This window comes from Arachis hypogaea, chromosome 16 (assembly GCF_003086295.3).
Source record: "Arachis hypogaea cultivar Tifrunner chromosome 16, arahy.Tifrunner.gnm2.J5K5, whole genome shotgun sequence".
NCBI lineage: Eukaryota > Viridiplantae > Streptophyta > Magnoliopsida > Fabales > Fabaceae > Arachis > Arachis hypogaea.
The window spans coordinates 86528288-86545825 of record NC_092051.1 but is presented as its reverse complement, the minus strand read 5'-3'; the positions used below and the strand labels follow the sequence as shown (position 1 = coordinate 86545825).

Below are 17538 nucleotides of genomic sequence, written 5' to 3'. Positions count from 1 at the left end.
ATGATTGGGTGGGTGTGACTCTCTTCCATGTCCAGGAAGTCAAAGTCTGTGGGAAGGAAGTATTTCCCAACTTTTACCAACACATTTTCCACCACTCCTATTGCTTGTTTTTGAGTTTTGTCTGCTGGCCTGATGACTACATCTGTGGGCATTATCTCATTGATCTGCAGCCTCTTCACCAGGGATAAGGGCATTAAGTTGATGCTTGCTCCCAAATCACAGAGTGATCTATCAAACATTGTTTCTCCTATGGCACAGGGGATGTGAAAACTCCCTGAGTCCTTTCTTTTTGTAGGCAACTCTGGTTGAATGAGGGTGCTGCACTCCTTGTTCATTACTATAGTTTGGCCTCCTTTGAGTGAGCTTTTCTTGGGAAGCAGTTCCTTCATATACTTGATATATGCAGGCATTTGTTGGATGGTCTTGATGAAAGGTATGTTGACATGCAGAGATGCAAACAAGTCAAGAAATCTTGAGTATATTCTCTTCTCAACAGCACCATTGAGTCGTTGGGGAAAGGGTGCATAAAGTCTCAGCAGCTCCTGCTGTGAGAGTTCTGGTTCTTGGTGATCTTTTTCCTCCTTCTCCGTTGAGGTATCTCCAGGTTGTTCTGCCGATTTGTTTGGCTTGTCCTCAGTCTCCTTATCACTTATAGTGACCATCTTGCAATCTTCCCATCTTACTTTCTTTGTTTCACCTCTCGGATTCTTCTCTGTGTCACTTGGGAATCCATCTGTAGGTTTGGGAATCTGCTCAGAGAGATACCCCACTTGGGATTCCAACCTCTTGATTGTGTCTCCCTGGTTCTTGAAATCGGCTCGCACTTCCTCCTTGAATGCCTTGTTGTCTTGAATCTCTTTGCCTATGCCTTCAAGTAGATTCTCAATCCTTGAGAGTCTGTCATCAAATGATGGTAGATTGGGATTAGAGGTGGAAGGATGAGGAGGGTTATTTTGGCCTTGGTAAAGGTTTTGAGAGGGTTGGTTATGTGGGTGCTGATATGGTCTAGATGTGAAATGTTGGTGGGCTGCATTGTTGTTGGGATTTGAACGTCTTTGATCTAGGCCTTGGTCTTGTTGATTTTCCCACCCAAAGTTTGGGTGATTCCTCCATCCAGGGTTATAGGTCTTAGAGTATGGATCATGGTTTTGCCTAGGTGAATTCCCAATGTAGTTGGCTTGCTCCTGACTACCCTCTGCTTCTTCATTCACTCCTTCTTGGGTTGTTGATGAAGTAGTGATTGTTGCTACTTAGTTCCTCTCCATCTTCTTGGTGAGGTCAGCCAGCTGCTGGGTAATGAGCTTGTTTTGGGCCAGCAGAGCATCTACATTGTTTAGCTCCATTACTCCTTTAGTGTTGCCTCTTTCAGAAGCATAGAAATAATCATTCTCTGCTACTGTTTCAATGACATCTATGGCTTCCTCAATGGTCTTCTTCTTGTTCAAAGATCCTCCAGATGAATGGTCTACTGCCTTCTTTGATTCATATGACAGGCCTTCATAGAAAATGTGCAGCTGCACCCATTCGTTGAACATGTCAGGTGGACACCTCCTTGTCAGGTCCTTAAACCTCTCCCATGCTTCATAAAGAGTCTCACCATCTTGTTGCCTGAAAGTTTGGACCTCAGCTCTCAGCCTATTAATTCGTTGAGGAGGGTAAAATCTTGCTAAGAATTTGTTCACCACATCTTCCCAGGTTGTCAAGCTCTCCTTCGGGAAAGACTCCAGCCACTTGGCTGCCTTATCCTTGAGTGAGAATGGAAATAAGAGCAGTCTATAGGCATCAGGATGAACAACATTAGACTTCACTGTGTCACATATTCTCAGGAAGGTGGTTAGATGTTGATTGGGGTCTTCTTGGACACTTCCTCCGAACGAACAGTTATTCTGAACAAGGGTGATGAGCTGTGGTTTTAGTTCAAAATTGTTGGCATGGATGGTTCTACTTCCACAGTTTCCTGGGTTTGGATTGATGTAAGAGCCTAAAACTCTTCTATCCTCCCCAGCATGATTTGCTCGACCTCCTCCGCCATGGTTGTGAGCCTCTTCTTCATGATGGTTTTCCATGTTTTCTTCCATGTTTGGTTCAAAGTATTCCTCCTCTTCCTCGGCACCAACTACTCTTTTTCCTCTTGCTTCCCTCCTTAATCTAAAGAAGGTTCTCTCAGGTTCAGAATCAAAGGAAGTTCAAGTCCCGCTTCTTCTCCTTGTCATACAACCAACAAAGCACAAGCAAGGAAAATAAATGTAGAAAGTATTCTGTTAGAGTTACTGTTAGTGTGAGTGATGCAATATATCAAACAGTTAATGGGTTAGTGAACTGAATTGTAAATAACAAAGAAAATTGAAAAAGTAGGGAGAAGGGAAGAAATTAACCAGAACTGAAAGTAAATTACTCAAACAGAAAATTAAATCAAACAAAACAAAAATGCTCAATCTAGTTATCTTCCAATTTAATCATTGTTGATGCACAATCAATCCCCGGCAACAGCGCCATAAACTTGATGCACGGAAAACTTGTCTCATAACAAATTTCCTTCGGCAAGTGTACCGAATTTCGTCGTCAAGTAAAAACTCACAATAGAGTGAGGTCGAATCCCATAGAGATTGATTGATCAAGCAACTTTAATTAGAGGAATGTTCTAGTTGAGCGAATCAGAATTTGAGTTGAGAATTGCAGAAAATAAAATGGCGGGAAAGTAAATAACAGAAAAAGTAAATGCTAGAAATAAAGAGCTGAAAGTAAATGACAGAAAGTAAATTGCAGAATTGTAAATGGGAATGGGGTAATTGCTCATAAAAGTAAATGACAGAAACTAAAGAGAATGGGTAAGATCAGAAATGGGGAGTTCATTGGGCTCAGGAGATGTTCCATTCTCCGGATCAATTTCATTTTCATCTCTTCCTCAATCAATGCATTCATTGATCTCCTTGGCAATCTTAAGTGATCGAATTACAATTCCTTGTAATTCAATCTCTCAAATCTTGATCAATAGCCAATTCCTTGGTCAATTGCTCATGAGAAGAGATGAAGTATGGTCACTGATTATACTACATGCATTTCCCAAATTAAGTATTGAGAGGATTATAGTCACATATCCATCCAAACCCAATTTGGTCCAGCATGAGAAAGCATTTCTAGCATGATCTCTTTCAAGGTTCAGAAGAGATCCAAGTTTGAATAGCTTCTTTTCCAAGATAACTATCCAATTGGATGAAGATGGAAAGCTTTCAAGTAAAATCAAGAAAACAGATAGAAGAAGAATAATGAAAACTAGTATTGATCTATCAAATTACAACAAAGCTCCCTAACCCAATGAAAGGGGTTTAGTTGTTCATAGCTCTGGAAAATAAAAGCAAAGATGGAGAATACATCATGAACCTAGAAGTGCAGAGAAAGTAAAATACAGAGAGTAATTCTATGCCAAGAGGCTCCCTATAATTTCCAACTCCTATTTTAATTCAAGGCTACTCCTATATATACTACTCTTCTGATCTTCTAGTTGGCTCTTCAAGTCTTGGGTATGGGCCTTTGGATCTTGAGTTTGAAGCAGTTATTTTCTTCATTGGGCTTAGTTTTACTTGCAGAGAGAAAGTGTGAAGTGGGCAGAGACTTTAGCTCAGGATGTTAGTGGTGTTAACGTTTAAGTGGAAATGTAGGTTCGAGAACGTTAGTGACAATCACCTTTTTCACTAACGTTCCACACCAAAGTAAGAGCCACGTTAACTCCAACGTTAGTGGCACAAACGTTGCTACTAACGTTGCCTCTTTGTCCTTCGCACACGTTATTGGGACTTACCTTTCCCAATAACGTTGAGAAGTCTCCCCCTTTCCTACGTTAGAGCCACGTTAACTTAGTTAACGTGGATCTTTTAACGTAGGCTTGCCAACCTTCGAGAACGTTAGTGACACTTACCTTTGTCACTAACGTTCCAATGTGCCCCTATTTCTCACGTTAGAGTCCACGTTAACTAGGTTAACGTGGCTTCTAACGTGGCCATGCTAGCCATCTCCAACGTTAGTGACAAAGTTGAGTGTCACTAACGTTGGCTCATCATTCCCTTATCCACGTTAGCTTCCACGTTAACTAAGTTAACGTGGGAGTTAACGTGGCTCATAGTGGCTTGTGTGGTTCATTCCAATGTTAGTGACAATGTTAGGTGTCACTAACGTTGGCGATCACATTCTTGCTTCACGTTAACTTCCACATTAACTAAGTTAACGTGGGAGTTAACGTGGCTTATGGAGGCTTGGCCAACGTTAGTGACAAAGGTGAATGTCACTAACGTTGGCTTCCCTCTTGCTTCTTAATGTTAGAGCTCACGTTAATTAAGTTAACGTGGCTCTTAACGTGGCCACTTATGAGCTTGGTCCAACGTTAGTGACAAAGGTAAGTGTCACTAACGTTGGCTCCATTTCCTTTCCTCCACGTTAGAGTTCACGTTAACTTAGTTAACGTGACTCTTAACGTGGGCAATGATGGCTTCGAGAGCATTATTGGCGATTACTTTTCTCATTAACTTTGCAAGTTACTCGCATTCCACGTTAGGAGTTACGTTAATTAGATTAACGTGGCTGCTAACGTGGTTCTTCCTTGCTTCCTTTGTCCTGAAATCAAGCAATAGAGTGCATCAAAGTTCTAGTCCAAGTCATGGGAAGTACAATATCCAATTTGTCATTAATTTCATGCAAAATCCTCATGAAATCATGTAAGGTGCACCATGTATGCTTGAATCAAGAGGTAAGTGAATATCTACCCAAAACTAGCTTATTTTCTAAGAAAATGCATGAAACTAACCTAAAAACAGTAAAGAAAAGGTCAGTCAAACTGGCCAAAATGCCCTGGCATCAAGGATCAACAAAAGCCTCAACAAGGCTTTAATAATAGTGGAAGAAACAGGTTTAGCAATAGCAAGCCTTTTCCATCATCTTCTCAGCAACAGACAGAGAACTCTGAACAAAATACCTCTAATTTATCAAACTTAGTCTCTGATCTGTCCAAGGCTACTCTAAGTTTCATGAGTGAAACAAGGTCCTCCATAAGAAATTTGGAGGCACAAGTGGGCCAGCTGAGTAAGAAAATCACTGAAACACCTCAAAGTACTCTCCCAAGCAATACAGAAGAGAATCCAAAGAGAGAGTGCAAGGCCATTGATATATCAATCATGGCCGAACCCACAAGGGAGGGAGAGGGCGTGAATCCTAGTGAGGAAGACCTCCTGGGACGTCCAGTGATCAACAAGGAGTTTCCCTCTGAGGAACCAAAGGAATTTGAGGCTCATCTAGAGACCATAGAGATTCTATTAAACCTCCTTATGCCCTTCATGAGCTCTGATGAGTATTCTTCTTCTGAAGAGAATGAGGATGTTACTGAAGAGCAAGTTTCCAAGTACCGTGGTGCAATCATAAAGCTGAATGCCAAACTATTTGGTAATGAGACTTGGGAAGATGAACCTCCCTTGCTCATCAACGAACTGAGTGATCTGGATCAACTGACATTACCTCAAAAGAAACAGGATCCTGGAAAATTCCTAATACCTTGTACCATAGGCACCATGACCTTTGAGAAGGCTCTATGTGACCTGGGGTCAGGAATAAACCTCATGCCACTCTCTCTAATGGAGAAATTGGGAATCTTTGAGGTACAGGCTGCCCAATTCTCATTAGAGATGGCAGACAAATCCATGAAACAGGCTTATGGACAAGTAGAGGACATGTTAGTAAAGGTTGAAGGCCTTTACATCCCTGCTGAATCTTAAAGTGCAAGGAATTTAAATTGCTGAATCTAAATTGACAGGAAACTTAAATTGCATAAAGAATAAAGGAAATTTGGGTGTTGGGATTTAGAATAGAACTGGAAAATGTAAAATGCAGTAAACTAAAGAATTCTCGAATGACAGAATTTAAATCAGGACTTTAGTATCAAAACAGAAAAGTGAAATTGTAGAAGAAATAAAGCAGAATGAAAACTTAGATCGATTTTGAAATTCTAAAAGAGAAATTGACAATTGCAGTAGAATAACAAAATAGAAAGAAAACTCGAATCTCAATTGCTCTCTTGACAAAAACAGAAAGTAGAATTTGCAGAAGAAAGGAAACAAAACAGAAAGCTAATATCAGATCTCCAATTCATAAAACTATCAAAGGAAAAATGGAATGTGATTCTCAGATGAAGAAATTCAGCAGAATTCTTCAATCCAAAGTCACAAACCAAAACAGAAAGTAACAATTGCAGAAAATACAAAGCAAAACAGAAAAGAAGATTCAGATCTGATCTCAATTCTAAAACTCTAAAATGAAAACTAAAAAAAGAGAGAGCTCCCTTTGAAATCAAATTCCTTGCTATTTATACACTTTCCAATTATGGCTTTCAGTACTTGGAGTGGGCTTTGTGGCCTTGTATGAAGTGGAGCAAAATGCCATTCTGATCCAGCTCCCACTGGAATGTTGCGTTCTCTAAGTGAGCGCAGCGTTCATTCATCCACCCGTATGCGTCCCTGACACGTGCGCATCCTTTTTCGCTTTCTGCTCATCGATGCGTATGCGTCATGGATGCGTACGCGTCACTGATAACGTTAACTAAGTGAGCGCTACGTTGACTTAGTGAGCGCTGCCCACGCGTGCGCGTCCTCTGCACATGCGCGTGGTTAGCAAAATATCCATTCCATGCTTTAACACTATTCACGCATGCACGTGCTTCATCACAGCTGCTCCATCGAGGCATGCGCGTCAAGCACACGTGTGCGTCGATTGTAGAATGACGTGGCGGAAATTGGTGAGTTAAGAAATTGTTATAAGAGATACGTTGCAAGTACAGTTCTTAACCAACCGAAAATCCGCTTATCAATTTAGAAGGGGTTGTCACAAAATTAAAATTAAAATACTGGGAGTATGAATCCCAGGTCGTCTCCCAACAAGTTGTAGAAAGGTGTGCTATTTTATTAATCAGATGTTTTCTAAAATGGTTTGAGTTGATAAAAAGGAAATTAAATCAGAGAAATTATGTAATTTAAATAAAAACCTTAACTTGGAGTAGATTAGTTGGAAGCCTATCCTTGATGGAGTTCTCCCAAGATTAAAATGATAATTGAAGGTTGTTCTGCTTAGTTATCCTTTACTAGGTAGAGGAAAGTCAAGCAAGTTGGAAGGCAATTTCTATTCACAAGTCCTAATCCTCTCCCTTGGGAAGGACTAGTGTCAGTGACTAGAGGGCGATCCAACAATAAACCAATTACAATTTTTCTCTTGAGTAATCCAACTCAAGGTTTCCTTTCAATCATCTCCCAATCAAGTTATGGAACTACTCGCTCATTATGAATGTAAATTTCACAAAATAAGGAAGAGAAATACTAAAAGACATGATAAATAATAATCAAAAGGATCAATTAAAAATAAAAATAGTTCTTGTATAAATAAATTCTAGGAATAATCCAAGAGTAACTCTGAGTGAATAAAGGACATGAAAGAGTAAGTGACAAATAAGGAAACAAACTAGAATGATGAAGTCTTGACGGAGGTAATAACTCTTCTCAATATCCTAATCCAAAAAGCAATAAAATCAAAATCCTAAGAACTATGAATGTGTAGATAGAAAACCTAGAGGAGGAGTAAATTCATATCTAAAACTAAAATTATGTGGAATGAATGTTCTTCTCAGGTCTCTGCATGTTCCCCGGCTCTAATATCCTTTTATGGGCCAAAAACTGGGTCAAAATAGGGCCCAAAATCGCCCCCAGCGAATTCTGCAGATTCTGCAGATCACGCATGTCACGCGATCGCGTCATCTAGGAGTTCACGTCATCTAGCGTTTTGCCTTGCCACGCGTGCGCGTCGTCCACGCAATCGCGTCACTTTTGCAGTATCCAATCCGCGCGGTCGCGTGAGCCATGCGTCCGCGTCACTTCTCACTGGTCATCTCCTCAATTTCTTGTGTTCCTTCCATTTTTGCAAGCTTCCTTTCTAATATCCAAGTCATTCATACCCTATAAAGCCTGAAATACTTAACACACAGATTACGGCATCGAATGGAATAAAGGAGAATTAAAATACAAAATTAAAAGTCTCTAGGAAGCAAGTTTTTAACCATAAAGTATTTTTAGGAAGGAATTATAAATGCATGCTAATCATATGAATAAGTGGGTAAAGATTTGATAAAACCGCACAATTAAGCACAATATAAACCATAAAATAGTGGTTTATCAACCTCCCCACACTTAGTCATTAGCATGTCCTCATGCTTAGTTGAAGGAGATAAAATAAATGAGTAGGAACATGTAAAACACATGCAATGCAATACAACCTATATATGTGAATGCAACTATATGATTTTTGTCCACTTGGTCAAAAGTAAATAAGCTCTTCAAGACAATCACAAGTCAAATTCCACTAATTCAATTCTTATACAGTAAGAACAGATAAAAATGCAAGAAGGTAGCTCATGAAAGCAGGGAACATAGAATTTAAGCATTGAACCCTCACTGATGATGTATGTATGCTCTAATCTCTCTAGTGTATAGGGTAATCACTCTATCCTTCTCTAATCATGCTTTCTAATTTTTGTTCTTCACCTAACCAATCAACAACAATTAATATACCAATGCAAACATCATGAGGTCTTTTCAAGGTTGTAATGGGGCCAAGGTATGGGTAAGGATATATATATATATATATATATATATATATATATATATATATATATAGCTGAGTAAGCTTATAAATTGAATCTTTAATTATCCCAAGCTTTCACCTAACGCACACATATATATTCTATGTAACTTAAATTTCACACCTAGCTACCCAAAATTTTTCCTTTCACATTCGATACTCATGTATCAACTTTTATTTTAATTTTTATCATGTATGCATTAATCTTTGAAATTTAACTTAGCATTGGGGTAATTTTGTCCCCTTATTTAATTATTGAAATTTTTGGATTTTTTTTACATTAAAATAAACACAGCTTATCAATGCACATATAATTTTTATTTTTTTTTTATAGTTTCACATGAGCAGGTATCCAATTTCCCATTATATTATCATGATACATTCCCCTTATTATCTTTTGTTCCCATAATTTTTCCATACTTAATTAACACATAATTCTATCTGAAGCTAACCAAAGATTCAATTGGGATATATAATTATTTTTCCGCTTAAGGCTAGTGATGTGGTAAAATATAGAACAAATGGGATTTAAAAGCTCAAAGTGGCTAACAAAGGTAACTTAAGGGGTAGGCTTAATTTGGATAAGTGAGCTAAACAAATAATGGCCTCAATCATATGCAAGCATATAAATATATTAAACATTGGACATATAGGATGAAACAAAGTATAGATTACAATCATAGAAAAGTAAACACACAAGAACAAAATAATTATGGTTAAATAATGTAACCAAGTATTTAAGCTCAAAGTCTCGCAGGTTGTGTGTTCTTTAGCTCAAAAAACCATGTTCCAAATACAACTTCAAGCAAATTTAACACAAAAGTTTTGATTAAGATTAGTGAAATTTTGTTCTAAAAATAGGGTCTTAGAAGAAACTTACTGTCTTTTCAATCAAGTAGAACATTCATGCAACTAATCTATTATTATGCAATCTATCCTATTCTACAAAAGAAAAACTAACTAAATATCCTATTTTATTGGTGTTAGGGAAGAGAATTTACCTCTGGAAGTCAGGTACTGACCGACCTCCCCACACTTAAGGCTTTGCACCATCCTCGGTGCCATTTGTCAGGAACAAAGGTGGGCTGGTAGCAGTATCTCCACAGTCGGGACCGTCATGGCTCGCTGTGCTGGTAAAGGAAGTGGAGTCCGGGGTGTCTAAGTCTCTGTATTTTCCCTTAAGTAGCTCCATGAGGTATGTGAATCGGCACTTGTTACGGCGCTCTCCTAGCTTTGCTTTGTGTTCCTGCTGATCCAACCTTTCAAGTATCTGATGGAGCAGTTGATTGGTTGTAGGTGCTTGTGGTGTTGAAAGAGGAATGTCTTCAGCTGGTTCAGTAGGCTGGCTTGTGGTGGCTGCTGGAAGTCTGATATATTTCCCGTTAGGGACGTATTGATCATCCCGTGGGAGCATGGCTTTGGTGTCCCCAGCTCTGTAGGAGACTCCGGCTGCTGAGACAAGATCTGAGACCAAGGCGGGAAAAGGTAATTTGCCCACGATTGTACGTGTCCCATAGCATTCTGGATGTGTCTTGGTAGGTTCAGAGGTTGATCTGTAAGGATGCACCATAGTAGAACGGCCATGTCTGCAGTGAAGGAGGACTCGTGAGTGCTCGGAAAGACGTAATGGGACATAATTTGTGCCCATACGCGAGTCTCCAAGGTAAGTGCAAAAGACAATATTCCCTTAGGACGGGAACGATGGTATCCGTAGATCCATCTGCTGCCAGGTAGGGCGATAAAACTGAGAACAGCGTCCCAGTCAAATTGGTACATCTGGCACTTGAGTGCGGCCTCTTGAAATACGTCTAGTCCTTCTGGAGTAGGGGAAAGATCTAAAGTTCGTTGAATGGCCTCTTCTGTAATGGGGATTTGCTTCTGACGGACATAGACAGACTGTAGGGTTGGCAGGTGGAAATTGGAGTAGAACTCGACTACTCAAGAAAGATTAACCTGCCGTGACTGTCTCTGTAGGAAACCCCATTGTCTTCGTGTAATTTGCGGCTCAACAAATTCAGCGATATGGGTTGGGAGGATAAGAAGGTATTCGTTGTTGTAACTCCTTTCTGCCAGGATAGAGAACATCTGCTCACAGTAGCGATTGGTAAATCGCGCAATGTCTTTTGCTGGGAAGGCTTTCTCTTTATCATCAACCTTTAGAATCCTCTTAATTCTTTTTGTTGAGGGTTTAACTGCAGTTGAAGATGGCTCTACCACTAATGCTCGTTTTGTTCCTCTTCTTGCTGTTGATTTGGGGGTAGCTTTCTCCTTGCCTTTCTTGGTGGCCATCCTAAAAGAAAGAAAGGAAAAGTATGTTAAAATGTCAAGGGTTGGAGCAAGGAAGAGGGCGGAAAAAGTGGTAATCAATGCACATTAAAAGATGAATGATGTTAACACATGGTCATGACTACATGTGGAAAATCATCAATGGAAATATAGCAAGTGCATATGGGGACAATTAAATGCTAGGTGTTTATTGACATGCAAGCAAAGGCATGAGTAGCATAGATCAAGCATTCAATGTCCAAGTTAGATTACCAAGCCTTTCAAACTGATAATTTATTTGTAATGACAATTATATTTAAATAATAAAATATAAAAAAGAGTTTTGTGAAAAACAGGCATATAGAGTGGTAGATTAAAAGAAATCCAAAAATAGTGCACAATGCAATACGGACGTTTTCACAAACACATAGCATGCATGATAAATAAGCTAATGAAAGTATTAAATTGAACATGCAAGCAACCCTAAAAAATTAATATATAATTGCCAAATAATTCCTGAATAATTCACAAGCAAACCATAAGGAATAATAATGACCCTAATAAATTTCCAACACCAATTAAATGAAAAAAAAAGAAAAGGAAAACATGGATAATGCAAGCAAAAAGAAAAAGAAAAGGAGAAAAAAACATAAAAATAAAAAGAAGAATAGAAAAGTAAGGAGGGAAGAAGAAAAGAAAAACCTGGATAATGTTGGTGAGAGAGAGAAAGTAAAAACTGAGAAAGAAGGAAAGAGGAAGAAAGGGGAAGAAAATAATGAGGAGGGAAAAGAAAAAGTAGGATTTGGGGAAGAGAAAGATAAGATATTTGGCAAATTAGGATAAGTTGTGCGGCGCAAGCGACGCGGACGCATGGGGTATGTGTTCGCGCGGATGGCGCTTAAATGAATCGACGCGGTCGCGTCGGTCACGCGGACGCGTGACGCGTTTTGTGCTACTGGCGCGAGGGCAGCCTCGCGCTCGCACAACTCTCTGTTCAAAACTCATTATTGCCAAATTCCAGGGTGACGCGGTCGCGTGGTCGACGCGATCGCGTGAGTGGCCATTATAGGGATATGATGCGGACGCGTGAGCCATGCGTCCACGTGGTAAGGCCTGTGCGTTCAGCACCATTCCAACACCACTCTAGCACAAATTTCGGTCGTGCACCCTTTCTTACATCGATTCTAAGGTCACGCGTCCGCGTGAGTGACGCGGACGCGTGGGAGGCATGTTTCCCATGTGACGTGGATGCGTGAGCGACGCGGTCGCGTGACTTTCTGTTCGATTTCTTATTCTTTCTGAGCCACCTGCGACGCGGACGCATCGGCGACGCTGTCGCGTCACGTGATCTCCCTCTCTTTTTTTAAAATAAAAATATGCAAATACAGATGCAAACTAAATGTGCTAATAAAGAGAAGAGTTATTGAAAATGAAAACTAAGAATAAAGAAAGGAACGATCATACCATGGTGGGTTGTCTCCCACCTAGCACTTTGCTTTAACGTCCGTAAGTTGGATGCTCCACTAGCTCAGTCTTCTGCTGTGAGTGGATCTTCCAAGAGAAATATTTCTAACTCCTTGTTTTTCGTCACCTTCTCACCATGATATAGCTTCAAACGATGTCCATTAACTTTGATGAATTCAGATCTTGAAGGATGACTCAGGTGGAAAACTCCGTATGGCTTAGCCTTCTCTAATCATGCTTTCTAATTTTTGTTCTTCACCTAACCAATCAACAATAATTAATATACCAATGCAAACATCATGAGGTCTTTTCAAGGTTGTAATGGGGCCAAGGTATGGGTAAGGATATACATATATATATATATATGGCTGACTAAGCTTATAAATTGAATCTTTAATTATCCCAAGCTTTCACCTAACACACACATATATATTCTATGTAACTTAAATTTCACACCTAGCTACCCAAAATTTTTCCTTTCACATTCCATACTCATGTCTCAACTTTTATTTTAATTTTTATCATATATGCATTAATCTTTGAAATTTAACTTAGCATTGGGGTAATTTTGTCCCCTTATTTAATTATTGAAATTTCTGGATTTTTTTTTACATTAAAATAAACACAGCTTATCAATGCACATATAATTTTTATTTTTCTTTTATAGTTTCACATGAGCAGGTATCCAATTTCCCATTATATTATCATGACACATTCCTTTATTATCTTTTGTTCCCACAATTTTCCCATACTTAATTAACACATAATTCTATCTGAAGCTAACCAAAGATTCAATTGGGATATATAATTGTTTTTCCACTTAAGGCTAGTGATGTGGTAAAATATAGAACAAATGGGATTTAAAAGCTCAAAGTGGCTAACAAAGGTAACTTAAAGGGTAGGCTTAATTTGGATAAGTGAGCTAAACAAATAATGGCCTCAATCATATGCAAGCATATAAATATATTAAACATTGGACATATAGGATGAAACAAAGTATTGATTACAATCATAGAAAAGTAAACACACAAGAACAAAATAATTATGGTTAAATAATGTAAGCAAGTATTTAAGCTCAAAGTCTCGCAGGTTGTGTGTTCTTTAGCTCAAAAAACCATGTTCCAAATACAACTTCAAGCAAATTTAACACAAAAGTTTTGATTAAGATTAGTGAAATTTTGTGTAAAAGATCAAGCTGTAAAAGGATGACACAGCTAAGGCCAGCATAAGGACATGGAAAAGATCAAGCTAAGAGGTGGTTGAATAACCAACCTAAGGCCAGCATAAGGACATGGAAACAGCTGATAGAAAAATTCCTGAATCAATATTTCCCTCCAAAAAGGATGACACAGCTAAGGCTGGACATCCAAGGCTTTAAACAAGGATATAATGAATCCCTTTATGATGCCTGGGAGAGATACAGAGAGATGCTACGAAAATGCCCCTCTGAAATGTTTTCAGAGTGGGTTCAGTTAGACATCTTCTACTATGGGCTTGCAGAAGGAGCTCAGATGTCTCTAGATTACTCAGCTGGTGGATCTATCCATATGAGAAAAACAATTGAAGAGGCTCAAGAGCTCATTGATACAGTTGCCAGGAATCAGCATCTGTATCTAAGCAGCAACCCTTCCATGAATGAAGAGGTTAAAACAGTAACTGCTGAATTCAGTACTGTAAAATAAGCTACTGAATTCAATCAGCAATTGGATTTTCTAACAAAGCAGCTAGCTGAATTCAAGGACAGGCTACAGGAGACAAGGATAGCTAATATACATATGGACGAACAGTTTAAGCAAACAAAGCAGCAGCTATCAAGGCAAATAGCAGAAGAATGCCAAGCAGTTCAATTAAGAAGTGGAAAAACATTAAATACCCCACCTCAAGGCATCAAAAATTCAAGAAATGAGAAACCCACCAAAGATTCACCTGAGGACAGTAAGAGCCCAGGGAAAAATAATTCTGGCACTAAAACGCCAGAAAATGGGTGGAAGGCTGGCGCTGAACGCCCAGACCATGCCCAAAACTGGCGTTCAGCGCCAGAAACAAGGCAGGATTGGCGTTCAACGCCAGAAATGGGCAAGAATCTGGCGTTGAACACCCAAATGGGGCAGAATCCAGCGTTGAACGCCCAAAATGGGTACATTTCTGGCGTTCAGGCGCCAGGAACAGACAGTGAGCTGGCGTCTAACGTCACTCCAGCTTCTGACTCTGGCACTCAATTGCCAGTGAGGGATCAGACACACACAAGTGCTGATAACAACCCCTCTAAAAAGGCTTCTTTAACCACTAAGGTTGAGGAATATAAAGCCAAGATACCTTATCCTCAAAAACTCCGGAAAGAGGAGCAGGATAAGCAATTTGCTCGCTTTGCAGATTATCTAAGGACTCTTGAAATAAAGATTCCATTTGCAGAGGCACTTGAGCAAATACCTTCTTATGCCAAGTTCATGAAAGAGATCTTGAGTCATAAAAAGGAGTGGAGAGAAACAGAAAGAGTTCTCCTCACTGAAGAATGCAGTGCAGTCATTCTGAAAAGCTTTCCTGAAAAGCTTAAAGACCCTGGGAGTTTTCTGATACCATGCATATTAGAAGGTGATTGCACCAAGACAGCTTTATGCGATCTTGGGGCAAGCATCAACCTGATACCTGCATCCACTATCAGGAAGCTTGGCTTAACTGAAGAAGTTAAACCAACCCGGATATGTCTCCAACTTGCTGATGGTTCCACTAAATACCCATCAGGTGTGATTGAGGACATGATTGTCAGAGTTGGGCCATTCGCCTTTCCCACTGACTTTGTTGTGCTGGAAATGGAGGAGCACAAGAGTGCTACTCTCATTCTAGGAAGACCCTTCCTAGCAACTGGACGATCCCTCATTGACGTCCAACAGGGGGAAATAACCCTGAGAGTCAACGATGATGAGTTCAAGTTGAACGCTGTCAAAGCCATGCAGCATCCAGACACATCAACAGACTGCATGAAAGTTGATCTCATTGACTCTTTGGTAGAAGAGATCAACATGGCTGAGAGTCTCGAATCAGAGCTGGAAGACATCTTTAAAGATGTTCAGCCTGATTTGGAGGATTCAGGGGACATGAAAGAGCCTCTGAACTTTCTTCTGAAAGAGGAAAAACCTCCTAAACCCGAGCTCAAGCCACTACCACCATCCTTGAAATACGCATTTCTGGGAGAAGGTGACACTTTTCCAGTGATCATAAGCTCTGCTTTAAATTCACAGGAAGAGGAAGCACTTATTCAAGTGCTAAGGACACACAAGACAGCTCTTGGGTGGTCCATAGGTGACCTTAAGGGCATAAGCCCAGCTAGATGCATGCACAAAATCCTATTGGAGGATAATGCCAAACCAGTGGTTCAACCACAGAGGCGGCTAAATCTAGCCATGAAGGAAGTGGTGCAGAAAGAGGTCACCAAATTACTAGAGGCTGGGATTATTTATCCCATTTCTGATAGCCCCTGGGTGAGCCCTGTTCAAGTCATCCCAAAAAAGGGAGGCATGACAGTGATTCATAATGAAAAAAATGAACTGGTTCCTACAAGAACAGTTACAGGGTGGCGCATGTGTATTGACTACAGAAGGCTCAATACAGCCACCAGAAAGGATCATTTTCCTTTACCATTCATAGACCAGATGCTAGAGAGACTAGCAGGTCATGATTATTATTACTTTTTGGATGGCTATTCAGGCTATAACCAGATTGCAGTGGATCCCCAGGATCAAGAGAAAACAGCATTCACATGTCCATCTGGAGTGTTTGCTTATAGAAAGATGCCATTTGGGCTATGTAATGCGCCTGCAACCTTCCAGAGATGCATGCTCTCTATTTTCTCTGACATGGTGGAAAAATTTCTGGAAGTCTTCATGGATGACTTCTCAGTATATGGAGACTCATTCAGCTCCTGTCTTGATCACCTGAAACTTGTTCTGAAAAGATGCCAAGAAACCAACCTAGTTTTAAACTGGGAAAAGTATCACTTCATGGTGACTGAAGGAATTGTTCTTGGGCATAAAATCTCAAACAAGGGAATAGAGGTGGATCAAGAAAAAATAGAGGTAATTGAAAAATTATCACCACCTGCCAATGTTAAGGCAATCAGAAGCTTTCTGGGGCATGCAGGATTCTATAGGAGGTTTATAAAGGAATTTTCAAAAATCGCAAAACCTCTGAGCAATCTGCTAGCTGCTGACACGCCATTTGTGTTTGACACAGAGTGCCTGCAGGCATTTGAAACGCTGAAAGCTAAGCTGGTCACAGCACCAGTCATTTCTGCACCAGACTGGACATTACCATTTGAGCTAATGTGTGATGCCAATGATCATGCCATTGGTGCAGTATTGGGACAGAGGCATGACAAGCTTCTGCATGTCATTTATTATGCCAGTCGTGTTTTAAATGATGCCCAGAAAAATTACACAACCACAGAAAAGGAATTACTTGCAGTGGTTTACGCCATTGACAAGTTCAGATCCTACTTAGTAGGATCAAAGGTGATTGTGTACACTGACCATGCTGCTCTTAAGTATCTACTCACAAAGCAGGATTCAAAACCCAGGCTCATCAGATGGGTATTGCTTCTGCAAGAGTTTGATATAGAAATAAGAGACAGAAAAGGGACAGAGAACCAAGTAGCTGATCATCTGTCCCGGATAGAGCCAGTGGAAGGGACGTCCCTCCCCTTCCTTGAGATCTCTGAGACGTTCCCTGATGAGCATCTATTTGCCATTCAGGAAGCACCATGGTTTGCCGATATTGCAAACTATAAAGCTGCAAGGTTCATACCCAAGGAGTACAATAGAATACAAAAAAAGAAACTAATTACTGATGCAAAGTACTACTTGTGGGATGAGCCCTATCTCTTTAAGAGATGTGCAGACGAAATTATCCGTAGGTGTGTCCCCAGAGAGGAAGCACAGAGAATCCTATGGCATTGCCATGGATCTCAATATGGAGGCCATTTCGGAGGTGAGCGAACAGCCACCAAGGTCCTCCAATGTGGCTTCTATTGGCCCACACTCTATAAAGATTCCCGAGAGTTTGTACGTAATTGTGACAGTTGCCAAAGAGCTGGTAATCTGCCTCATGGTTACGCCATGCCTCAACAAGGAATCTTGGAAATAGAGTTGT

At 40.1% G+C, this 17538-nt stretch overlaps 1 non-coding gene across 1 annotated transcript; it reads left to right on the top strand.

Moving 5' to 3' along the window:
• The first annotated feature begins 1533 nt into the window (after window positions 1–1533).
• LOC112761374 (small nucleolar RNA R71) lies at window positions 1534–1637 on the top strand. The gene has a single exon (XR_003181772.1). It is a non-coding gene; the product is annotated as a small nucleolar RNA R71 (small nucleolar RNA).
• Window positions 1638–17538: the final 15901 nt, after the last annotated feature.